The 24480-nt window shown below is 38.5% G+C and overlaps 1 protein-coding gene across 1 annotated transcript in view; it reads left to right on the top strand.

Moving 5' to 3' along the window:
- Positions 1–2086: 2086 nt before the first annotated feature.
- MACC1 (MET transcriptional regulator MACC1) overlaps positions 2087–24480 on the top strand; it is a 54662-nt gene continuing 32268 nt past the window's right edge. The window contains 1 exon segment of the mRNA XM_080664172.1: positions 2087–2213. The gene's annotated coding sequence lies outside the window, so the exon portion shown is untranslated.

Raw genomic sequence — 24480 nt, 5'->3', positions numbered from 1 at the left:
CTAGGCTAGCATGGCAAGGGATATCTTTTAGCTACGCAGCAATGGGAATTTCTCCTGGCTCAAGCAAAATAGGAAATTGGGTACGGATTGTTGAGTGCATTGTTTTGACTCCCCTTTTATGTAATTGCTTGATCTCTCATGTCTTGAGTTGTGTTAAGCCATTTCCTAAAGTTGAAATTCCCTGTAATTAACCTATGCACTTTTGCCTGTTGCAATTTGACAATAATTTATTTTTTCTTCCAGGATTTGTTGTTATGAATAAATTGATTGAGAATGTTGATACTAGAGGTCTCCCAGTAACTTCTTTTTTTCTTGGATGTTATCATATTTTTCTTCAGTTTCTATTATTATTATTTTGAAATATAACTTAGTGTTTGTTAATGAAAGATATTTTTATGTTTATCTATAGATTTCCATTTCTAATAATCTTTTAAATAAGTATATGAGTGTAAATGCATGTGTGTATGTGCATACAAAATGGTAGTCATTTGTTTTTCTTTCATTATCTTGCTAATAAGTGTATAGGATGTGGTTAAATCAAAACTGTTTTATAAAACTCTTTTCTAAAGGCCTTTTTCCTTTATGAAACTATATATATAATTCACAGTTTTCTTATTGATTCATTTTATAGAACTCCTACTGTTATTTATTTCTAAATTTATTTTAAATATTTTCTTTAAAAGAACAAGAATAGATCCAGAGACAAATGGCAGGGGAAGGGGGGGTCTGTTAGAGAGCAACCAAAGGACTCTTATCATGCATATTAGCATATCCAATGGACACAGGCACTGAGACGGTGGGGGGCTTGCCTGAAATGGAAATGGCTGGGGGGGGGGGGAGGTCAATTGGGGAAAAAGAAGACAAATGTAAAACTTTAGACAATAAAATAATAATAAGAAGAAGAAGAATTATTTATTTAAAAATAGTCTTTTATTATTAAAAGAAGATGGTAAGGATTGAAAGTGGATTCTGTTGTATGATTTTTGAATGACATTTTATGTGCTCTTGACTCACCTCTGTGAGTTCTTCATTCATTGTGTTGTTTACTTCTCATGTTAATAAATGCTCTGTTGTTGCTGGGTGTTTCCCATTTAACTTGAGCCATTTCATTTTACTAGTAGAGCATGGCTCTGAAGTGGATTGCTTCCTGATGATTATGTGATGATCTCCCTAGTGTTGTTGGAGGGTGGTGGGAGAGCAAGGGGTTGTCTTCAGGCCAAGAATGCGCCAGAATGGCCATTATGCTGAGCAAGGCAAGCCAAAGCTTTCACCTGTATACTTCACTGGCATCTCCTGCATTAAACGGCTGCCTCCAACACTCCACACACTCCCAGATCTCTTCATGGTGTAATCCCCTTATGCCTCAGATATCTTTAGCTGGGATGGTGCCTACTTTCTTCATGCATCTGAACAGGAGAAGGTCAAGTCTGCCAACTCTTTATCTGTGGGCCACATTCCCACCTTCATAGCTAATGATTTTTCCTTCTACTCCCAGTTTCCTTGAGCAAACTTTGAATAAGCCACATAATCTGTCTGTGTCTCAATGTCTTATCTGCAAAAGGAGCTAATAGCATTGGCTACTTTTCCTATAAGATAGTCCTGAGTATTGATAAGCCGGCATTCTAAAGCACAAATGTCTAAGGTGATAGGCCCTTCATAAATTCAGATTACTATTATTACCATCCTCCCTTTTTACTGCCAGAAGAATAACTAATGTAGAATCTGGTATCTACAGAGGGCTTTGCACTTTTTAAGTATTTTATAATGCTTAATAATTTAGAAAGCCTCTCTCTGCGTAGTCTCATCATCATACTTCTATGTACAAAGGATTCACTAGGAGTCCTCTGTAGATCTCTCTTTGTCATGAACTCTTCATTGTTTTGCCAATTCAGATTATTATCTTTTAGTCCTATTTGGTCTCTCATTTGAAAGATTTGTTCTATATCAAGACTGCTTGAGGCGTATGGGATGGCTTGGATTTATTCTTCTAATTGAATTAATCAGATAATCTACATGTCATTTGACTTATGAATTGGTGATTTTTATAAAAATCTTGCTTCATTAAAGGGAACTGGAGAGATTAAAGATGAGATTGATATCAGAATGGAGAACTCCAGGATAAAGGCTAGGACCAGGGGCAGACTTCAGGAGTTTATCAAGACATGACTACATAACCAAAGGGTGGAGCCTGGACAAAATATTTACTTATCTGGATAAGCCTCAGTGTTTACATTGGCCGATTGATCCCTTTTCATCCCCTCCCAGCCTCTAGGAGACCAACATCCAATAAACTTGAGTTGTTGGCAGTCCTGCTTTGTTCATTGTTTATATCCTGAACTAGTCTGATACACTTGAGTTCTTTATTCCTCTTGATCTCCCATCCAACACCTAATTCTAGTTCAGAAAAGCCCCCGGGACTTTACTCAGGCACTAGTTTAATTAGTGCCAGGTTTTTCCCAGCACTCATGAAAGAGAATAAGACATTGCTTTGATCAATATCTTTTTGGCAATGGTTTGCTTTATTCCCCACCACTCTCCTCCATGTCCCTGGTATCCTGAGCTTTTGGTACGTCCAGATATATATAGTCTTCTTGAGGTTTCTTTGCTAATATCCAAACTTCAGACCTTCCTGTTCCTTCTTCTACCTGGATGAGCCAGTGTGGTAACTGGAAGACAATTTTCCCTAATGACTTTGCTACTTCAGGGTTTCACCACTATAGAGTGGTGTTATCTTCAAATTGTAGCTTTGGAAGCATCCTATCTAATAAAGAGGGAATATGCTAATTGACTGCCATGCCCTGACAAAGATGGCGGCACCCACAGCCAATAAGGAGAGAATATGCTAATTGATTGCCACGCCCTCAAAGATGACAGCGCCCACAGCCACAAGTTGGTGGTGTGCAGTCTCCTCAGCCCCACCGGGGCGCCTGCCTCCGGAGTCCCCTCAGCCCCCCAGCTGCCCAGGGCCAGCCCGAGGTTCAGGCAAGCCTCAGATGGTGGCTGCCCAGCCATCCAGGGCCACCCGAGTCTCAGGTAACCAGGGCCAGCTGAGGCTTGAGCTGCTGACAGTGGCAGCAGCAGAGGTGTGATAGGGGTGTTGCCTTCCCCTGATGGCTGGGTTGCCTCCTGCCCCTGAGGGCTCCCGGGCTGTGAGAGGGGGCAGGCCGGGCTGAGGGACCCTCCCCCCTCCAATGCAAGAATTTTCATGCACTGGGCCTCTAGTTTCTCATAAAAGCCAATATGTTCAGTCTACAAAAATTAATTCTAACTTTTCTGTACTTTCCTGTTCTATCTGAAAAATTGAGTGTGAAAAATTGTGACTTTGAAATTTGTAGATCAAATGTGGCTTTAAAAAACTTTATATGATGTGTCTGCAGTTTGTCTGAAATCTTTGTATATCATATAGTTACATTATATTTCTTAGTTTTTGTCTGGAAACATTTGTAAAATAAACCATGCTCTCAAGTTTATTCATTCCTCAATTTATTGATTGCTGGTACACAAAGACATGTGCAGCTTTTACTAACAGACAATAGAATTTGGTATGTATAATGTTAAAAATCAAAGTAAGGCCAACATTTTAAAATGGTAAGAAAGAAAAGCAAGTTATCACTAAGATTCCACAGAATCTTTATCTTATCTGTGCTTATTAAATATAAAAAATGCAGGGCCGTATAAGTCTTTACTCAGAGGTAAAAAAAAAAATTGAGATATTTTAGGGGACAGAACCAGTTGAAAGCAAATCTGCAAAGAATAAAGTACAGCACCTCCCTGGATAGGCCTGGGAGAAGTAGGAAAGAGAAAATAATGTTTGCATCATTGTTGAGTTTTAAAAATTCTTAGACTGTCTTTAATTTTTAACAAAATACCAAATCATTGAACCCTTCTCAAATACTATAGTTTTAATTTTAAACCAATAGTGGGGTTGACTTCTTAACTGTGACAAAAATAAACATCTGGCGATCATGGAAGTGTTTTTAGAAGCTCCATTGTTCCATTTTTCTATATTTATAAAAGGAGAAACTGAAGTTGATCAATAATATTCAAATGTGTACCATGGAAAACTATGAGCTATGTGGAGTGACAGCAGAGCTCCTCATTAGGGGGAAAGTAGTGGTAACAAAGTGAGGGGTGGGGGTTATTCTCCCCTTTCCTTTCTACCAGATGAACTTTGCTTTTATATATTCATTTCCCAAATGTATTTCTTTAGGTTTTGAAGAAATTTGTTCATGCATGAGAGAATTATGTTTACAACCATTCACTTAAATTATTGCTAATGTCTTTTCAGTTCTAAATTACTGCTAGGTCTTTTCAGTTTTCTATGACCATTAATGATAATATATATTGCATACAACACACACATACATACATCAACCCACTTTGTTATATATAACCTTTCCCCAATATAACTTGAAGTACCCAATCATATAAATACATATACATTAAAATTGAAAGCCATCTATAATAATAAAAGCATAATATGCTAATTAGACCGGATGTCCTTCTGGACAACCTTCCAGACGAAGCTGAAGCCGGGGCTGCAAGGGAAGCCTGGGTCCCGGGTGCCAGAGGGAAACCTGGGTCCCAGGTGCCAGAGGGAAGCTGGTGCCGGCAGCTGAGGGCAGGAAGGCCTACTCTTGCATGAATTTTGTGCATCGGGCCTCTAGTTAACAATAAAGCCAATAATGTCATAATAATGTCAAAGTATGGTGATTAGGGAGGAAATTAAATATTCAACAAATAAACATCTGGGATATGGAAAGTTACTGAAAAATGCATAAAAACTTAGCCTGAGTTTCCTTAGTAGCCAAGGTAAAACCCAAAGCATGAGAGGGTACTAGTCTTTTACAAGAGGAAACATTAGGAGGAAGAAACTTTCCCTATCCTAAACTGTGAGAATAATTCGCTAGACATGGCTCTATATGATGACACAGTGGGCAAATTCCCTGACTAAACTTTTACAAAAATAATAGAGAAATTTTATATATTGTGGCATCTCATCTTTATCATGAGTAAAAACCAAGGAGGTAGTGCTAAGCCATCACTCTGAAGGCCACTTTGTTAGGAGGCTGGAGCAATATGCTTTATTTTTATTGGAATTGATTTGGGGATGAGACTACAAGAACTGTATGCTGTGAGTGGTTCGCTGGATCTTGGCCAGAGATGGCCTACACTCTCAGGTAGCACCTGAGTGATTCAGGTATAAGCTTTTGGGTGCTGTGAAAGGAGTGAGGCCTACTTAAGAGGCTCTTTACACCTCTTCCATGAAGCCAGATAAAAGTGTCTCTCCCTGTTTCTCTCCAGTAAAAACTAAGGAGAAAGGAAATGAGAAGGGGCCACGACTTTGTTGTACTTTTTTTCTCAGTTTGAAGACAAAAAGAAAAGCTGCTTTCCTTGCCTCTGTCATTACTGAGCAGTGTGTCAGAACCTGGTAATTATTTTCAGTTTCACTAGTAATATATAAGCATACTGTATCCCTGAAGCCACATTAGTACTGAGGTTTGATTTAATTATTTTTAGCTCATATAGATAGCATAGCCAGGTTACATTTTGCAGGGATAATTTGTGTTAGTGTGCATTTCTTTGCTCCTTAAAAGGAGCATATTCTGTTATTTCTTGCCACATAAGCAGATTACCCCCAAACAGTGGCTCAGAACAAGCATTTTATTATATCTCACAAATAGGTAGCTAAGAGATTTAAGTCGGGATTGGCTGGGTGGTTTTATACTCAGTATAGTATAAACTGTGGCTCTGGGCTTTCAGATGGGCTGGACTGGAGGGTTCAAGATGGCTTCACATTCACCTCTGGCACTTTGCAGGGGTGACTAGAAGTCTGGGCTAAGTTGGGACTGTCCACCAGAGCACTTATATGTAGACTCTTCAGCCTGGTGGCCTCAGGGCAGTCGGAATTCTTAAATGGCAGCTGGTTTCAACTAGAGCAAGTTTTCTAAGAGTCCTAGTCAAGGCTCCAAGGCTTTGCATGATAGACTTGGAAATCCCAACACATTGCTTTTCCTGCATTCTATTAGTCCAGCAAATCACTAAGGCCAATCTAGATTCATGGGGAATCTCAATAAGAGGATAGCTAAGAATTGAATTAGAGGTCATATTTAATATACCACAGGCTAATACATTTTTTCTTACTTGTATACTTCTTGTATAAATTATCTGTTCAACAACATCATCTATTGGTTTGAGTAGAACATTAACATGGCTTTATGACAGTAAGAAAAGACAGATATAATTTAGTAACTTGCATAAAATTACTAAATGTTCCTTAGTAAACTTGAAAAATTATAATTTCTTCAACCGTAGGCTTAAATAAAAACAGTTTATAGTAATATATATACATATTATGTATTATATATATTATATCCTCCTCTTCTATTTTTATTATTTTTCTCTTTTAGTTAAATGATAAAAAGGAGATGCCAAATTCTCATTCGCAAGTTTAGTTGTAGTCAGATTAAATAAATTCTACTGAAAAATTGACATAGAAAAGAGGAGATGTGCCAGCCATTTGCCTGTTCTCCTTCAGCCTCCATTTCCACCAGTTGATGCTCTTCTATGTATTATAGATTTTCCATACCCTACAGATTACCTTTGCAGCTTATTATTGTCAGCAAGATTCCAGTTTGGTCTTACAAATGGGAGGTCCTGGCAAGAGAATGAGAAATGAAAGAGGGAGAAAGAAACTCATTTTCTGTTTTCAGCTTCAAGGCCTCTAGCCACAGCAGCAAAAAGCTGTGAACTCCAGCATCTTCTGGCCATTCCAGTAGCCTTAGTACAGAACTCTGCCTTGGATCCAGCACTGGTACCTCCTCAGGTACCCCAGCACCTGCCACGTGGAGTTCCCCTTGACTATACAAGCACTTGTCGGCAGAGCCCCTTGGTACCAGCTGAGTGGTACCTCCTCAGCAGTTCCAGCATCGTTCTGTAGGTCCCAGTGTATTTCCCAACGAGTGTGTTCAAGACTCCTCGTCCCAGCTGTCCAAGCACCTACTGCAGGGCCCTCATCCATGGTTCAAATCGGACTTAGGGACCCCATGCTTAGTGTTTCAGTACTTCCTGAGGCACTCTAGAAATACAATGGCAGACGGGTTCTGGGTTCTACCACCTCCTCCTCCCTTTTGTTTCCCTGGCAGTGCGGGTAGTAGCTGCTTCCTGCAGGTATCCATAGCTAGGTTAATTCACTTCTGCTTTTTGTTCTTTCAGCTTTCCACTTCCCGTGGATAGAAAGACCTCATATGGTTTCTATTTTTTTCTTACTGGACCCTGAGTGCTACAGTAGGTGCTGGGTTGCTGCTATTCATTTGCAGAGATGGATAAAATGTTCACGAAGGAAAAATGTTCAGATAAGTGAAGCTGGTGTGACAGAAAGGTCGTTCATCAAATGTTGGCTTTGTGTTTATAGAATAAGTTGTGTTTTCAAGGAAAGACTGTATTGGCATAAAACAGAAAACAAACATTATTGGGAGTAGTGTGTGTGTGTGTGTTTGGTGGGTGTCAAATTGAATTTTATATCAGCAGAAGTCATAGGAATAGGTCTGTTGGTCATTCTGTCATTAGGAGTTCACAGACAGGCTTTCAAAAAAGAAAAAGTGCTTATTATTAGGAAAAGGGCTTATCATGAAAATCCTTTCATGCTTCTTGGTTTGACAAAAACCTAACAGATTTTGGCTTTTTGCTGTTTTCATGCTTTAGAATTATCTCTGCAGGCTGTGGGGTGGAAAAAGACACAGGCAATTCCTTTTTGAACAAAAGAATCAGCAAAAAGGAATGTTTATTTGTTATGCCTTGATTCTTATATTCACTTGTCAGCTCTGAAAAATTTGTGCCAAGAAAAAACTTTTATTTAATGTTAAGATCCAGTAACAATTTGTTAATTAATTTTTGGCTTTAAATATACTATGCTAAACAATAATTAAAATATTAGGAAAAAATATTTTGGATAAAGGAAATTAAGTGGAAACCCTTAAAATTAAACATTTAATTTGGCATCACTGTAATTATATTTGATGTTCACTAGACAAAAAAATGATTTGGAATACATATATCTGAGCAAACATAAAATGGCCCTGATTTATTTTTCAGCACTGGAAATCTGGTCATTAGATAATTACCTTTCAATTTTTAGAGTACCACTTATTTATTGTTAGTTCATGTCCTAGATGTCCTTCTTTTATTATTAAGTCACTTTGGGATGCAAAAGACTGGCCTCCATCAAACTAAGAGCTTATTTATTAAAGCTAGTTGGGGCTTATTTAGAATATCACTTCATGTGACTTGTCTCTGTGAGCTTGTAAAACAAATAAATGCTTGAAATTAATAACCAAATTAGATCGGGAGTGAGCTATTCAAATATTCACAGAATGAGATCTTGAGATGTATGTAGACTAAAGAAATTAGACATTTGCTAGCTCTCAAAGTAAGAATCTGAAGATAACTTAGGAAAGTGGTTGTCTGTTCCACTCATTTATAATGAGCCACTTTAACCCTCTAATATAGCACTGATTATAATCAGATTAGAAGGTAGAAGGATAGACATCAGAGTCTCATATACTTCCCTGGATCTCTGTCTGTCTATTTGTCTCTGTTTCTTTCCCCCATCTTATATTTGCAGGCAGCCTCCTTCACTTTGGTCTAGAACTGATAGATGGTGTAATTTAACTATCACTTCTTGGTTAGTCTTTACAGAGCTTTTGGACTGTGATTGGCATTTAAAACATTTCAGAGAGGAAGGGAGAGGGAGAGAGAAAAACATCAATGATGAGAGAGAATTGTTGATTGGCTGCCTCCTGAACACCCCACACTGGAGATTGAGCCCACAACCTGGGCATGTGCTCTGACTGGGAATTGAACTATGACCTCCTGGTGCTTAGGTCAACCACTGAGCCATGCTGGCTGGGTGGTTAGCATTTTTTTAACAAAAGCCAGCCATTCATGTAAACTATCTGTATGGCAGATTTGCAGTATATTCACAAACTACCTAGAACACCTTCACAGACTTCTGTTGATTTGTCGCACATTAATTTTGGTCTGTTAATCCAGTTATTTCTTTCTCAATTTTCAAGGGGAAATAAAATTTATTCAACATCCTACATAATAAAGAGGTAATATGCAAATTAACCCTCACGCTATAATGCCGTCACAAGATGGCGGTGCGCACAGCGGGGGCAGGGCCAGCTGCTGCTCTGTGAGGTTTCTGCCATTCCCTCAGCCCCGCCAGGGGGTGGGTCCTGGCTGCTGCTCCACATGGCTTCCACCGGGGTGACCAGGCCATCAGGGGAGGGCAGTTGGGGGCAATCAGGTCGGCAGGGGAGGGCAGTTGGGGGCAATCAGGTCGGCAGGGGAGGGCAGTTGGGGGCAATCAGGTCGGCAGGGGAGGGTAGTTGGGGGCAATCAGGCCGACAGGGGAGCAGTTAAGCATCAATCAGGCCAGCAGGGGAGCAGTTAGGGGTGATCAGGCTGGCAGGCAGGCGAGCTGTTAGGAGCCAGCAGCCCCGGATTGCCAGAGGGATGTCCGACTACCGGTTTAGGCCCAATCCCTGAGGCATATGGACATCCCCCGAAGGGTCCCAGATAGGAGAGAGTGCAGGATGGGCTGAGGGACATTCCCCTCCCCCCCCCCCAGTGCACGAATTTCATGCACCAGGCCTCTAGTTTACTGTATAATTATTTATTGAACAGATGTTATGTACTAGAAACTATTGTAGGTTTTGGGGATACAAGAGTGAACAAAATAGGCAAAGAAATAAATCTTTACCCTTAAGGAGATTGCATTCTAGTATGGGGAAAATGGGACATAACAAAATAAATTAGCCACATATATAGCATATTTAACTGTTGTAAGTGGTATGGAAAAAAATAAGGCAGAGAAATGCAACAAGAAATATGTGTTGAGTTATTATTTTTAAATAGGAGGCCAGGCAACTCCTCATTAATGAGGTGATATTTTAAAAAATATCTGAGATGTTGTTGAAATATCTAGTGAAAGGGAAAACAGCAAGTGTAAAAGCCCTGAGGCAGGAATGTTCCCTGTGCAGTCAAGGAACAGCAAGTAACCAGAGTGGCTGGAGTCATATGAGGAAGGAGAAAGACCCCAGACAGGCAACAGGGCCAGATGCTATTGAGTAGGGCCATGTGACTTTGGCTTTTACTTGGCCGAGAAGTCAAGGTCTTGAACACAGATGAATAGTATGATTTGAGTGGTATGATCTGACTGTTTGAAGGAGAAGGGAGTGATAGCTGTACTGTGTTTGTTGATAGGTCAAGTAAAATTAGAAATAATAATTTACTGTTGAATTTGGCAATAGGAAGTCATAGGTGACCTCAACAAGAGCATTTCTGGTGGAGTGGGGAAGTAGGCAAAAATGATCTCATGATGTAAAAAGAAAGGAAGAAAGTATTTGTAGATAAGGAGAGAAGTTTTTTGTTTGTTTGTTTTTGTATGTCTGTTTTGGCTGCAAAGGGAAGGGTACAATGAGGTGAAACAAAATCAAGACAGGTTTGGTTGAATTTTTGTTTAAGATGTCAGAAGCATCAGCATGTTTTTATGCTTATGGGAAAGATGCAAAAGAGGGGAATAGACTTATAATGTAGGAAAGATGGAAGAGTGTTTTTGATGCATTTTCTCTGCGTAGGTCAGCAGGAATGGGACCTGCATACATGTAGAAGGGGAGACTTGGCTGGCTATGCCATAAGCTCACCACAGTAATCTATAATAATAAAAGCATAATATGCTAATTAGACAGGTAGTCCTTCTGGACAAAGCCGGGGCTGCGAGGGAAGCCCAGGTCCCAGGTGCTGGAGGGAAGCCAGTGCCAGCAGCCGAAGGAAGGAAGGCCTACTCTTGCACAAATTTCGTGCATCGGGCCTCTAGTAGGAAAGAAATCTAAATACATGGCTCCAAATACTTCAAGGCACGTGTTGCGAACAGGTGGAAGTTCTCTCTGATGATTCTTTTGAAAATTGTTAATAAAATATGAAGCAAGATCAACAGCTTTCTGTATTAGGACAAGTAGGTGGAATGTTAGATTTCACCAATGTATGGTTCATTAGTTAGTAGGAGAAAGTTTTATAGTATTTAGAAAGTTAAAGAGGCATGCAAGAGGTGATTTGACTTCCTGTCATTTATCCTGTGAATATAGAAAGAGAAAGTTAGCAGGTAAGGGGCAGTGAAAAGGTCATAGGGTTAGTAGTTGCTGGTCCTATAAGGTGAAAGGATTGCCAAGAAATGTTAATTCATATTAGAGTTCATCTTCATTTTAAGAATTTTCTTTTGTTCCCATTATGGTTTTCTATTTATCCTGGTTTTCTATAAATGTCTCCCTCTTTAAAAACTACCTATGATTTAATCATGATTGATTTCTCTGTGTAAAATAATATTTTTATAATCAAATATATCCTCTCAGTAAAAGTTGGAAAATATAAAAAAGAATATGAAAGTAAGTATAAAGATTCTTACCACTTAAATACAGTACTCGTAATTTTTGAATATGTCATCCCAATCTTGGTTTCTTCTCTGATTTGATTAAAACACAATAGTAATCATTCTATGCATTTAATTTTGTACCATGTTTAATTTTTTTCATCTTATCATAGTCTCATAAGTATAATTCATGCTGTTACATACTTTTATCAAGATTATCTTTACTGACTGCATAATATTCCAATAGAGGTATGTTTAATAATTTACTCAATTTTGTCCACATTACAGGATATTTTACTTGGCTTATTACATTTATTTATGCATAATTTTAAAAATTATTAGTTGGATTCCCTAAGGAATCTTTATAAGTTTATTCTTTCCTATTTCAAACAGGATAATTCAAGTTCTGCAAACCAATTTTCAGACATCTTTGTTCTTTTTATGTGAATCCTTTCAAAATTTCCACATAATATTTTAATTATTTTCACAGTGGATTTAAGCACAGCAGACTAATTTTATATTTTCAGTATTTGGGCTCCTGTTTATATTATTTACTCTCATTTTTCAATATGATGCTACATTTTTTATGGTGCTCCACCATGACCACAGCCATAAATTCACTCAGTGAACCTATAGTTTTATTAAGATAATAATTTAAGTATTTAGTGAATAAATATTTTATATTTATGGACCAATATTTTCTTTTGAAAATTTCCAGGACCATTTAGAATATTGTCGGTAAATGACTCATTTATATTGAAAAACTCACAAAACATCCAAGTTAGCAGGTCGCTTTGCGTTTATAAGGATAAAAAATGCTTTAAGATTCCAGGGTGTTTGGAGAGACAACATGAGGAAAAGCAACCTGTGCATCCAAGGAGCAAGACTCTAAGGAATTGGAGCCCCATTATGGACGTAACAGGAGCTCGGGTCACATGGTGGTGATTCTTGTAGTTGTTCCCTCAGAAGATCTTCAAGGCCTTTCACATTAGTGTCTTCAGGGTCACTGATTACTCTGCATGTAGTCACTGACAGTATGGACATCAGGGCAAGATTCTTGGGCTTTGGCTTCTGGCTGTTACTTCCAGATGGATGATATTGGGCAAATTCATTAATCTCTGTGTATCTCAGTTTTCTTAACTGCCAAGTGGAGACAACAATATCTTCTACCCCACAGCACTATTGTGCTGGTGAGAAGAGATAACAGGTGTAAAGTACTTATAACCCTGCCTGTGCCCAGTAATTGTTAGCTACGATTAATTACTGCAAATCTAAGTTAATCTACATTAGACAATCATAAAAATATCTTTCTTCCTTTCTTTTTACATCATGAGATCATTTTTGCCTACTTCCCCACTCCACCAGAAATGCTCTTGTTGAGGTCACCTATGACTTCCTATTGCCAAAGTCAACAGTAAATTATTATTTCCAATTTTACTTGACCTATCAACAAATACAGTACAGCTTATCACTCTCTTCTCCTTCAAACAGTCAGATCATACCACTCAGGTCATACCAATTATAAATACAATTATAAAAATGAAGTTGGAGCCCTGACCGGTTTGGCTCAGTGGATAGAGCGTCGGCCTGCGGACTGAAAGGTCCCAGGTTCGATTCTGGTCAAGGGCATGTACCTTGGTTGTGGGCACATCCCCAGTAGGGTGTGTGCAGGAGGCAGCTGATTGATTTTTCTCTCATTGATGGTTCTAACTATCTCTCTCCCTTCCTCTCTCTGTAAAATCAATAAAATATATTTAATAAATAAATAAATAAATAAAAATGAAGTTGGAATGGCAATACAACATATAATTTAGATTAGAAAACATTTGTGAGAATGAAGAGAAATGCTACAGAAAATAAAGAGAAAACTCAATAAGAAAACATAATCTTTACATATTTATATGGTTTTAGCAGCAGCTCTGAGCCTATGAAGCAAAAATAGAGCAAATTACAAGAAAAGCTGATTTTACAATTTTAAAATCATGGTTGGAAGTTTTATCACACCCAGAGCAGAAACTATAACCAAATGTGTAAAATAATTATAGAGTATATTTGAACAATGCAGTTTTAAAACTTCATCTAACAGATACAAAGGGACTCAGAAATTTCATGTGTAAAGTTAGTAATTTGTTCTTTAATTTAAAATTCTCAATTTTTTAAGTGAGAAAAATAAAATTGCACTATATGTATATCTAAACAGCCCCCCCCCACACACACTAACTACCATACAGTTAATATAGTTGTGTAAGAAAATATATTGCTTAGTTCCAGTAGCTTCAAAATTCATATTTCCTTTATCTATACTATTGTGATTTTGACATGACTAATTATAATTCTAATGTTCTACTTGTTGGATTTGGAAACTCAGCTTTTTAAAATATTGTTTAGCTAAAAACGTTCCCTCGAGTTTACAGGAAATTATATATATATATATATATATATATATATATATATATATATATAGCCTAGAAAGATATTGGCCAATAGATTAAAAAGAGAAATACTTATACCATATAAAATTTATGTATTAAAAACCCAGATGCTTTTACTAGGAAAATGCTAACTAGGGAGGTATTCTTTGGGATATACGTGTGTGTGTGTGTGTGTGTGTGTGTGTGTGTGTGTGTGTGTGTATTTATTTATTTATTTATTGAGCTAAAAAATTGCCACCTGGAGCATAAGAAAACTTTTTTTGCCTAAGCAACACTCAGAACCAAGGCTTATGCTAAAAGCGGGTTTTTACATTGTCTTAATGTCCCAAGTGCCTTCATCTAGATCTTATAATTCCAACAGAAAAAAGAATCAAGGAGAAAATGAATCCAACAAATTATACGGAGAGAGATAGTATTTGTCCCTAAACCGTAAGAGCAAAGCTGGTCTTAGATGTAATCCCTAGCTATACCAGGAAAAGGTTTTTCATTGATCACCCTGAAATCCCAATTCTAGGGCAGTGTCTTCACTGGAAGGATTGCCTTGTAGGGATGGGCATCTTGAGCTGCCATGTATTTTATTATGTCTAGTAATATGTTTGTCTAAAACAAATACATTGCTGTCACTTTATAATTATGACTAGTGGCCTGGTGCACAAAATTCATGCATTGGCGGGGGGGTCCCTCAGCCCAGCCTGCACCCTTTCTAATCGGACATCCCTCGCGCAATCTGGGACTGCTGACTCCTAACTGCTCACCTGCCTGCCTGCCTGATCGCCCCTAACTGCCTCTGCCTGCCTGCTTGATTGCCCCTAACTGCCCTCCCCTGCCATCCTGATTGCCCCTAATTGCCTCTGCCTGCCTGATCGCCCTAACTGCCCTCCTCTGCTGGCCTGATCTCTCCCCTAACTGCCCTCCCCTGCTGGCCTGATCTCTCCTCCAATGGCCCTCCCCTGCCATCCTGATCTCACTCCCAACTGCCCTCCCCTGCCAGCCTGATCACCCCTAACTGCCTCTGCCTGCCTGATCGCCCCTAACTGCCCTCCCTGGCCAGCCTGATCTAGCCCCCAACTGCCCTCCCCTGCCGACCTGATCTTGTCCCCAACTGCCCTCCCCTGGCAGCCTGATTGCCTCTAACTGCCTCTGCCTCAGCCCCCCACCACCATGGCTTTGTCCAGAAGGAAGTCAGACATCCAGAAGATGGCCAGTCGACCCAGTCTAATTAGCATAGATTATATAGGATAGGATTGCTTAAATGGGGAGGGGGGAGGGGAAGACTTTTTCAGCAGGAGAACATGCTCTTGGCAAACAAAAATACATAATCCCTACATCTGGACTGATAGCTAGCCATATACACTATATTGCCAAACCAGGTCATTAAAAAATTGAGCCACTTTCTTACACCTTACACCAAACAGCTGTTGCCCTTAAAATCCCTCCTCAGCCCCCACCTTAGGTTCTGCCTTTGCAGTTTACCCAGATTTGGCTCTGATTGGTCAGTCTCTATACCAGTCAGTGTCAAAAACTCCGCCTCCTAGGCAGCCATTGGCTCCTCACAATTCACCCAGATTTGGTTCTGATTGGTCAGTTTCTATGCCAGTCAACATCTCCGGCTGCTGGCAAGGCCCAGAGAGAAAGAGAGGCAAGGGCTGATCAACAGCTGCCATGGGTTCCACACTGTGGTCTTAGGATCAAACTGGACATCTGTATTTTTTTTAAAGTTTTGTAGTTGATTTTGATGCAGAGGACTAGTTGAGGACCACTACTTAACACTAAACTCCTTAGGGCAACCGGTTAGAGGGCTGGAAGCAAGACCATCACAAGTTCTGGAACAGCAGCAGCCCAAGAGGTCCCGACCTGGCACCAGGAGGTGCTGTGGACACAACTCTGAGGCTCCTTCAAGTTTCTCCAGCTGAACACAAGGAATCCACCAGCTCTCATAGAGCAGTGTGGGTTTCAGCAGAGGGACACACTGCTCCCAACCTGAATATTTCACTGTTTTAAATAAAAAGAGGAAATGGAGAGGAAGGGAAAGGCGGAACTCCTTCTGAAAGGTTAGAAGTTCCTTTGGGCCGCTAAGTGAGGGGGCTCAATCTTTCAGACTGATTCAATAAAATAAAGAAGACCGTGATAGACAGTTTTATTTATTCCATTCCTAATGGTTTCCTTTGTATTTAATTTGCTGTATTAGAATTTAACACCTGAAATAGAATGAAAAAAATGTAATTTAAACATTAAAATTAGTTATTTCTGTACAACTCAAATATATCTGTCTGTATTTCTACATAGTGGTTTTAAATATTTAAAAATTTTGTTCAAATAGAAGGAATTTACATTGACTATTTCACATCGTCAATGTATGGCCATGTATTTATACCCTACATGTGTAATCACAGTGACCAATTACCCTGGTTTTCCCTGGGTTGAGAGAGTTTAGTTTCAAAATGAGGCCATCCTGGGCAAACCCAGCTTGATGGATGATCCCCCTTTGTTTTATATTCATTCATTTGAGCAGCTGTGTTTTCCTGTTATTCATGCCTTTGAGTAGGCCTCAACAACTCTTATTATCCACTATACTTTTTTTGCATCAGTAAGTAATATGAATATTTCTGAAGACTGTATGGGCCAAGTAGATGGTAGGGTTGACAAATTATACCTCTCAGTGTCCCACTGAGCGTATTCTCCTTGCTTATATCTTATTACCCTTCTCCCTTTCAGGCTTCAGTCACCCACAGTTGGAACCTCCAAGCCCCTCAGTCAGTTTCCTTTCTGACACAGGAAAATTTTGGTCTCTCTTAGTTTCCTTCTTCAGACTTCTTTTGCACTTCATGAATACATGATACTGTCTTCAAATAAGTGACATTTTGAAGACTTAATTATCTCTCAGAAAGGAAGTAATCTTTTACTTCCCAATTTCCAGAAGTGAGGCATTACTACTAATAAAATATTCTTGTTTAGCTAAGTAATATATGTACATACATTTATACCTACATCTACCTATCTCTCTGACTATATATTCGGATATGAACACATATTAGTATTTTTCAAGTTTTTGCTTTGATAAACAGTTCACACTTTGCACACAATTCTCAGTTTACGAAATTGACCACAAAAACCCACTATGATTCCCTGAACCATTAAAGATTAGATGTAATAAACTGTTGAGAATTTAAGGGAAACTCCTGCTTTACACATTGGATGATGTGGCATAATGTGTGTTCCTTTCCTTAATCTTATCAGTTTCAACCAACCTTTTCCTGTGCTCCTTCCCACAGTAATTACTGGTGCATGAACATTCTGTTCTCATTTAATAGAGACTCACCATTCATAATTATCCTCTGTCAAGAGGTCCGTTTGCCAGATGATATATAAATGATTCATTCACACCAGTGTTCTAAGTTCAAACCAAGGAAGACTGTGGGTGTACACGAAATGTTTGTCAGAGGGTTTTTTTCTCTTGGCAAAGCCTATTGGGAATCATAATTATTTCTATCCAGTAGCAGTGGGGAAAATGTTGACTGAAAAGATTGGTTACCATATAATACAGTAAGTTTTCAATTATCCTCTTTAGAGAAGTGAAAAGAACATTATCAGGTTGAACAATCAATTAAGCTAAAATAGCAATTAAAATTCCACAGTGATTTTTCTTCTTCCTCTTTTATAATATTCCTTAACCATCTTTGTCAGCAGCCACTCATTACTCTTGCTAAAATCAACAGAATTGGCACAGATGTGAAAAATAAAACATAAAAATTATCATTTTAAGCAGCTATTTGGTGTTAGCTGGGGATTTATGGTATTTAATTTAATCTTTACAGTAATTTATGTTTCCCAAAAAGCTCCATTGAGATATAATTCACATACCATTGCAACAACTATTTAAAGTAGATATTTTATACTCTGTTGATGAGAAAAGTGATGCTCAGACCAGTGAATTCATTTGTAAACTTTGCTTTGAATCCATATCTGTCTAACTTCAAAGCCTGTATTTTTCCTACTGCACTTCGGGGCCTCCTTTGTCACTCTTGTCCCAAGAAATAATGTCAATAGCTGCTAAAATGTTCTCTGAAGAGTGAGGAAGAGGAGATAGTCCTTGTTTGGTGGGATATATGATTCTATGGCAGTGGTTCTCAACCTTCCTAATGCCGCGACCCTTTAATACAGTTCCTCCTGTTGTGGTGACCCCCAACCATAAAGTTATTTTCGTTGCTACTTCATGACTGTAATTTTGCTACTGTTATGAATCGTAATGTAACTATCTGTGTTTTCCGATGGTCTTAGACGACCCTGCTAGCGGTTCTCAACCTGTGAGTCGCGACCTAAGGCCATCGGAAAACAGATATTTACATTATGATTCATAACAGTAGCAAAATTACAGTCATGAAGTAGCAACAAAAATAACTTTATGGTTGGGGGTCACCACAACAGGAGGAACTGTATTAAAGGGTCACGGCATTAGGAAGGTTGAGAACCACTGTTCTAGGGGATCATGAGGCTTCAAAGTCTTAAAATCTAAGCTATTATTGTGACATGAAATAGCATCAGAGTTTTAAAGGATCTCATATTTTACTCTTATAGAATTCGTGGAATGGGTAGAACTAGTTATTCTCATATCCTCCTTCTTAAGAAGTTCTGATCAGAAGATGACAGTTTGATTTCTGAACCTGCTACCTTGGGCGATTCATTTAGTCTTTCTGAAGCTCACTTTGTCGTCTGTAAAGTGAGCTTTCTTCATCTTTATAATAATGCTTTTTGCTTTTCTCCATGAGCACTTATACTTGTAATCATTTCCCTTGGGTCTGAAGGCTAAGGGTTTCCAACTTCATGAATCAGGACTGGCTACATAATTTGCCGTGCTCACTACAAAAGGAAAATATGGGACTTCTTCTTAACCACAATATTAAGTATTTCAAGATGGCAACAGCAGACCATTACACCAAGCATAAAGCCTCTGTGAGAATGCGACCCTGTGTGACTGCACAGATCACATGTTCATGTTGCGGGCCCTGCTGTGAACTTGGTGAGGATCTCCTGGGATCACGAATGAGGCTTGATGCTCCCCTTTGGAAGGGAAGGTCTGATCTATGCGTAGGAAGCGCAGTGTAGGTTTCAAAAGCTTGTTGTCTAGAGTCTGGTATCTCTAAATTGAAACCATGGCTCTGCTGCTTAACACCTATCCAATCCTGGGCAAATCCCTTAAACCTGATTTCTTCACCTTTAAAAGGGGAATAATGATAGAACAAATTTTTTAGAATTGTTGCAAATTATAAATGAGAAAATGCATGCATGGTACTGGGAATATAGGAAGCACTCACTAAATAATAGCCCTTAGGATGGATATTTTTTTGTTATTTTACAGCCCTGAAATGTTCCTTTTGTGAATCTGGTTAGAGTCCTTACATGTTCCCTTCCAGAGTGAGGTTTCTGGGAAGGTTCTTTGGCTACATCATTAAGCTGGACATCAAATAATTTCTGATCTACTGTTTCTCTGTTTCTGATTTGTGCCCACTAATATGATGTTATTCTGCACAGTTATTATGATTTTTCCAAATTTCAGTTCTGCCAGTGATGAAAAGATCCTGAGTGTGAAGGAAGAGATAGACAGTTTGACATGCTGATATTAACAAGATAACATATTGACAGAATGTTTTGAGTTAACAAGATTGGAGGCATCATCAAAATTATTGTGCATTGTGCTGAAACCGGTTTGGCTCAGTGGATAGAGCATCGGCCTGCGGACTGAAAGGTCCCGGGTTCGATTCTGGTCAAGGGCACATACCTTGGTTGTGGGCACACCCCCAGTAGGAGGTGTGCAGGAGGCAGCTGATCGATGTTTCTCTCTCATCGATGTTTCTGGCTCTCTATCCCTCTCCTCTCTCTTCCTCTCTGTAAAAAATTAATAAAATATATTTTAAAAAAATTATTGTGCATTGCTAATACAGCTTAATGCATCAGGGTCCCTGGAAAATCTTATAAAGCCCCCTTTTAAAAAGATAAGTGACTTCTATCATTTTTCCTGTTAGGTATTTTAAATCTTTAGTAATAACAACCAGTGATAAACGGGTGGTGGGTATATACACTACCAATCAGAGAGTGCCACTTGCCCATCAGAAGATGCCCTAGAGCAGTGGTCGGCAAACCGCAGCTCGCGAGCCGCAAGTGGGATAATCACAAGAAACAACAACAGCCTGTAATTATTGGAATCGAGAGTCTAGGTCAGTGGTCGGCAAACTCATTAGTCAACAGCGCGGCAAACCGCAGCTCGCGAGCCGCGGTTTGCCGCTTTGTTGACTAATGAGTTTGCCGACCACTGCCCTAGAGTAACATCCAATGAGAACATACACACCATGATAACATCCAGTAAAATCACACCAGAGGAACATCATCAGTTGGTTATAGTTCCTTTGTGATCCACTCAGGCAGTTACATATACAAGGGAATGCCAAGCTATTTGGTTAAGTTTGGCCTTCAGAAAATGAAGGAATCCACCTGTCCAATAATTGCTCTTTTGACATTTTAGCATGTGCTGTCACCTATAAGAGCCTGTGCCAGGCTGGCATGGCTCAGTGGTTGAGCATCAACCTATGATCCAGGAGGTTATGGTTCGATTCCTGGTCAGGGCACATGCCTGAGTTGCAGGCTCGGTCCCCAGTGGGGAGCCTGCAGGAGGCAGCAGATCAATGATTATCTCTCATCATTGATGTTTCTATCTCTCTCTCCCTTTTACTTCCTCTCTGAAATCAATAAACATATTTTAAAAAAAGAGTTATAGCCTGCATGGAAGTACTTTTAGTACTACATAGGTCAAGAGTTAAAAACAGTACAGATCATAGAAACATAAAGGAGATCTGAGGTATTCAAGGACTATTTGGAAAATACTTTGAACCTACTGAATAGCTAAAAATAGCAATTTTCACTATATACTAACCACCATAAACATGACTTCAAGAGAATACCTTTTAAAGAAATAATTCTATTAAACAGTATTGCTTCCCTGGTTATTATTTTGTAAACTCACGCCCCTACCTCCCCCCCCCAAAAAAAAAAAATCTGAGATTTTTTGCTAATTTGTACACTTAATGAATGTTCTCAGTTTTTTAAGGCCTAGTTTAAATAGTAAACTAAATGAAAAGCAAAATTTTATTCATCTTTTTATGGAAAAAATAATGAATCATGTAGAATCAGAATAAGTTTGTTGTAAAAGGCATATTGTCAAGAATGTTGTTCCCAATTAAGTGAGTAGTAGACTGCTCTTTTCCCACTTACTCATTCCAACGAAGACTGACTCATGCTTCTTTAGACAAAGTTTTAAACATTTCTATTTAGGGACAGCATTTGCCACTGAATATAAAGTTAATTGGAAGAAAACACAGGGAAATGATAAATGTGGTTGGCTATTTGCACCTGTGTAAACAAGCACTGCCCTTCACAGGTGGGCCTTCTGGTCAAGGGCTTTCCTCTTATACCAGCTCTCCCTGTATTCATAGGGAAAAAAAACCAGATTTAGAATGAGGTCCTGTGAGGTGTGTGTGTGTGTGTGTGTGTGTGTGTGTGTGTGTGTGTGTGTGTACATAAAAAGATTGGGAGGAGACTAGAGGGAGCAGCCAGAAAATAGGGAGAAATCCACTTAGCCAGGGAAAGAAATTAACATGGGGGTTTTCAAAATGTGATGCTCAAAACATGGCCCCCAGAGCTACAGCATCACACCACTTGGTCACTTGTTACAAATGCAAATTCTTGGGTGCAAGATCAGAAACACTGGGATGGGTCCAGCAAATGGTGTTGATCAAGCACTCCGGGTGATTTTGGTACAGCTGAGATTTAGGACCACTGGCTTAAACAATTGTGAAGATCTGCTTGGGTGACCAGAAGGAATTTTAGCTAATCATCAATTTGTGCCTTCGTTTCTGAGAAGTTATGATTCTCCAGGATCATAGCTGCATAAGGCACCGTTCCTGGTGTTTATGTGGGTGAGGATTCCTAACTATTTTGACTGGGTCATAACTATTTTTTACATCAAGGGCTGTTTGTCTCAAAGGAATGCTAGTTATAAATTTTCTTTCTGCTCATTTCTCCACAAGAAATTAGAGTTTAGGTAGATCCATCTAAATTGGTTTTCAATTGAAAATGTACTTTCTCTTTTTGAAATATACTTTTGCATCTAAAATTTTTTTCATATTTTACTTGCTTAATTTTGTTGAAGGATGTGAACATAGTTTTCTTATCTCAAAGTCTTAGCTACCTATGGTGTCCTAAGGACTCTTAGATTTTGACATTATAATTGGTAAAATCAACCACAGAATTTTGAAGATCTGCCAGGAAACTTGAGGTTTCAGTGCAAATTGCATATTGCATAATTCGGCTTTTCACCCAATCTTTCCGTGTAGTTTCAACTATCAAAGGAAAAAAAAACTGCTATTGCCCCATTTGATGTTTTAAAGTATGGCACCTTCTGAGATAGGTTTTGCATTTGCTTATTCATCATGTTTGGAAAATATGCCTTTCCTCTCCTTTTCCTTCCTCCCCTTTCTGTCTTCTCTTCATTTAATTTGCTCTTTATACAAGAAAAGGCTTGATTTCTTTTAAAAATGAAATAAACTTCTTGGAAATAAAATGTCAAACACTTGAAAGATGAATATGACAAAAAAGAAGAGTCAACGTTGAAAGACATGTGGTTAACACATGAAGGAGAACAAGAAGTGAGGAAATTAGCATGACTGTAAATTTGAAATAGAAGGTTGATAGTCTCAGAATATACTTGAGTGTGACAAGGGGTTACAATGTCCAGTTACAGCTCTATGGGGTAGCTGTACTGTGTATGAGTAATTCCAGCTGTTTGATCTTGTAGGTTACTTATGTCTCATTGCTGCTATTCATTTTTGCACACTGATTTTCACATCTGATTTAAAAAAATTTTTAGCAGGATATAAAATTAATATTCAGAAATTTGTTGCATTCCTATACACTAATAATGAATAACCAGAAGGAGAAATTAAAAAACAATCCCATTTAAATTGCATACAAAGGCATAAAATACCTAGGCTAAGTTTCAGTTTAGTAAATTTTGATACTTTTAGTTGTAATTTATCCATGTTCACAGTTACATGGCACTACTGTATATTAAGACACAATTTATTTATCTATTCATATAACAAAAGATATTATGGTTGATTTCACTTTCCTGTTAATATAATATAATGAACACTTATGTATATCTCTTCTAATGAACATATACATGGTTTTACTACAACAAATAAGTGGGATTGGAATTGTGGGTACTAGGCTGTAAGCATCTTTCCTAGACAATGCCAGATTGATTTCTATGTGGTTGTGCCTATTGATACTTCCAAAAGGAGTGTATAGAGTTCCCCTTTGCCTGACATCTTTGCCAGTAATTGGTGCTGCCAGATTTAAATATTTTTGCACATTTGATTGGTGGTAATTGTATCTCATGTGGTTTTATTTAGCATTTCCCTTATTATTAATAAATAGAGCATATTTTATATATTTAGGGGTAATTGTGTTTAATTTTTGAGAGAAATACTTGTTCAGATATTTTCCCTCAAAAATTTTCTACAATGTTTTTATTTTGCTTAGTGATTTGTAGAAACCTTGATATATTTTGGAATTTAGACCTTTTTTCTTTTCTAGTCATATGTAATGGGTATATCTTCTCCTATTTTTTCCCTTGTGAGGGTGAGTCTACTTCTGGGAGTATTCTGTGTACTTAGTCTAATTCTGTTCCAATTTCATATTGTCTTACTCAGCACTTATTTACAATGAATGCTGCTATCTGTGGTACACATTACTTTCGTGATCTTCTGGATTATTTTGAATATTAGCCCTTTGCTTTCTTTTTTTCTGTTTTGTGATCTTTTTTATTTTTAGTTTTTATTAAATTTATTGGAGTGACACTGGTAATAAGATTATATAGGTTTTTAAGTGTACATTTCTATGCTATGTGATCTGTATATCGCATTGTGTGTGCACCACCCAAAGTCAAATAATCTTCTGTCACCATATATTTAGCTCCCTTTACCCTTTAGTACTCCCCCATCCCCCTTCCCTCTGATAACACCCTTCCTCTGTGTCTATGAATTTCAGTTTTATATCCCACACTAGAGGTGTGGTGCATGAAATTCGTACACAGGTAGGGGCCCTAGGCCTGGCCAGCGATCAGGACCGATCATGGCCTTCCTTCCCCTGAATGCCAGCTGCTGGCTGCCAGCTGGAGCCTCCCATCCCCAGCTGCCAGCCGGGGCCTTCCTTCATTCTGAGCTGTCCCCTGGTGGTCAGTGCATGTCATAGCAAGCGATCGAGCTCCCGGTCTCCCAGTCAAACTCCCGAGGGAACCATTTGCATATTAGGCTTTTATATATATAGATGAGAGTGAAGTCATATGATTCTTAGCTTTTCCTCTGACTGACTTATTTCAATTAGGATAATATTCTCAAGGTAAAATATATACTTTTAAAATAGCATAAGGACTTACAAACACACACACACACATATATGTCATATGTTATATACACATAACATTGTGATTTTTTTTTCGGAACTGAATTGAATGTGTAGAAGGATTTGGGGAAGAATTCCAGTTTTGTGATTTTTTTCATCTTC

This window comes from Plecotus auritus (genome assembly GCF_963455305.1).
Source record: "Plecotus auritus genome assembly, chromosome: 4".
In the NCBI taxonomy this organism is placed as follows: domain Eukaryota; kingdom Metazoa; phylum Chordata; class Mammalia; order Chiroptera; family Vespertilionidae; genus Plecotus; species Plecotus auritus.
The sequence above is the reverse complement of the archived record's forward strand: the minus strand, read 5'-3'. Positions and strand labels throughout refer to the sequence as shown.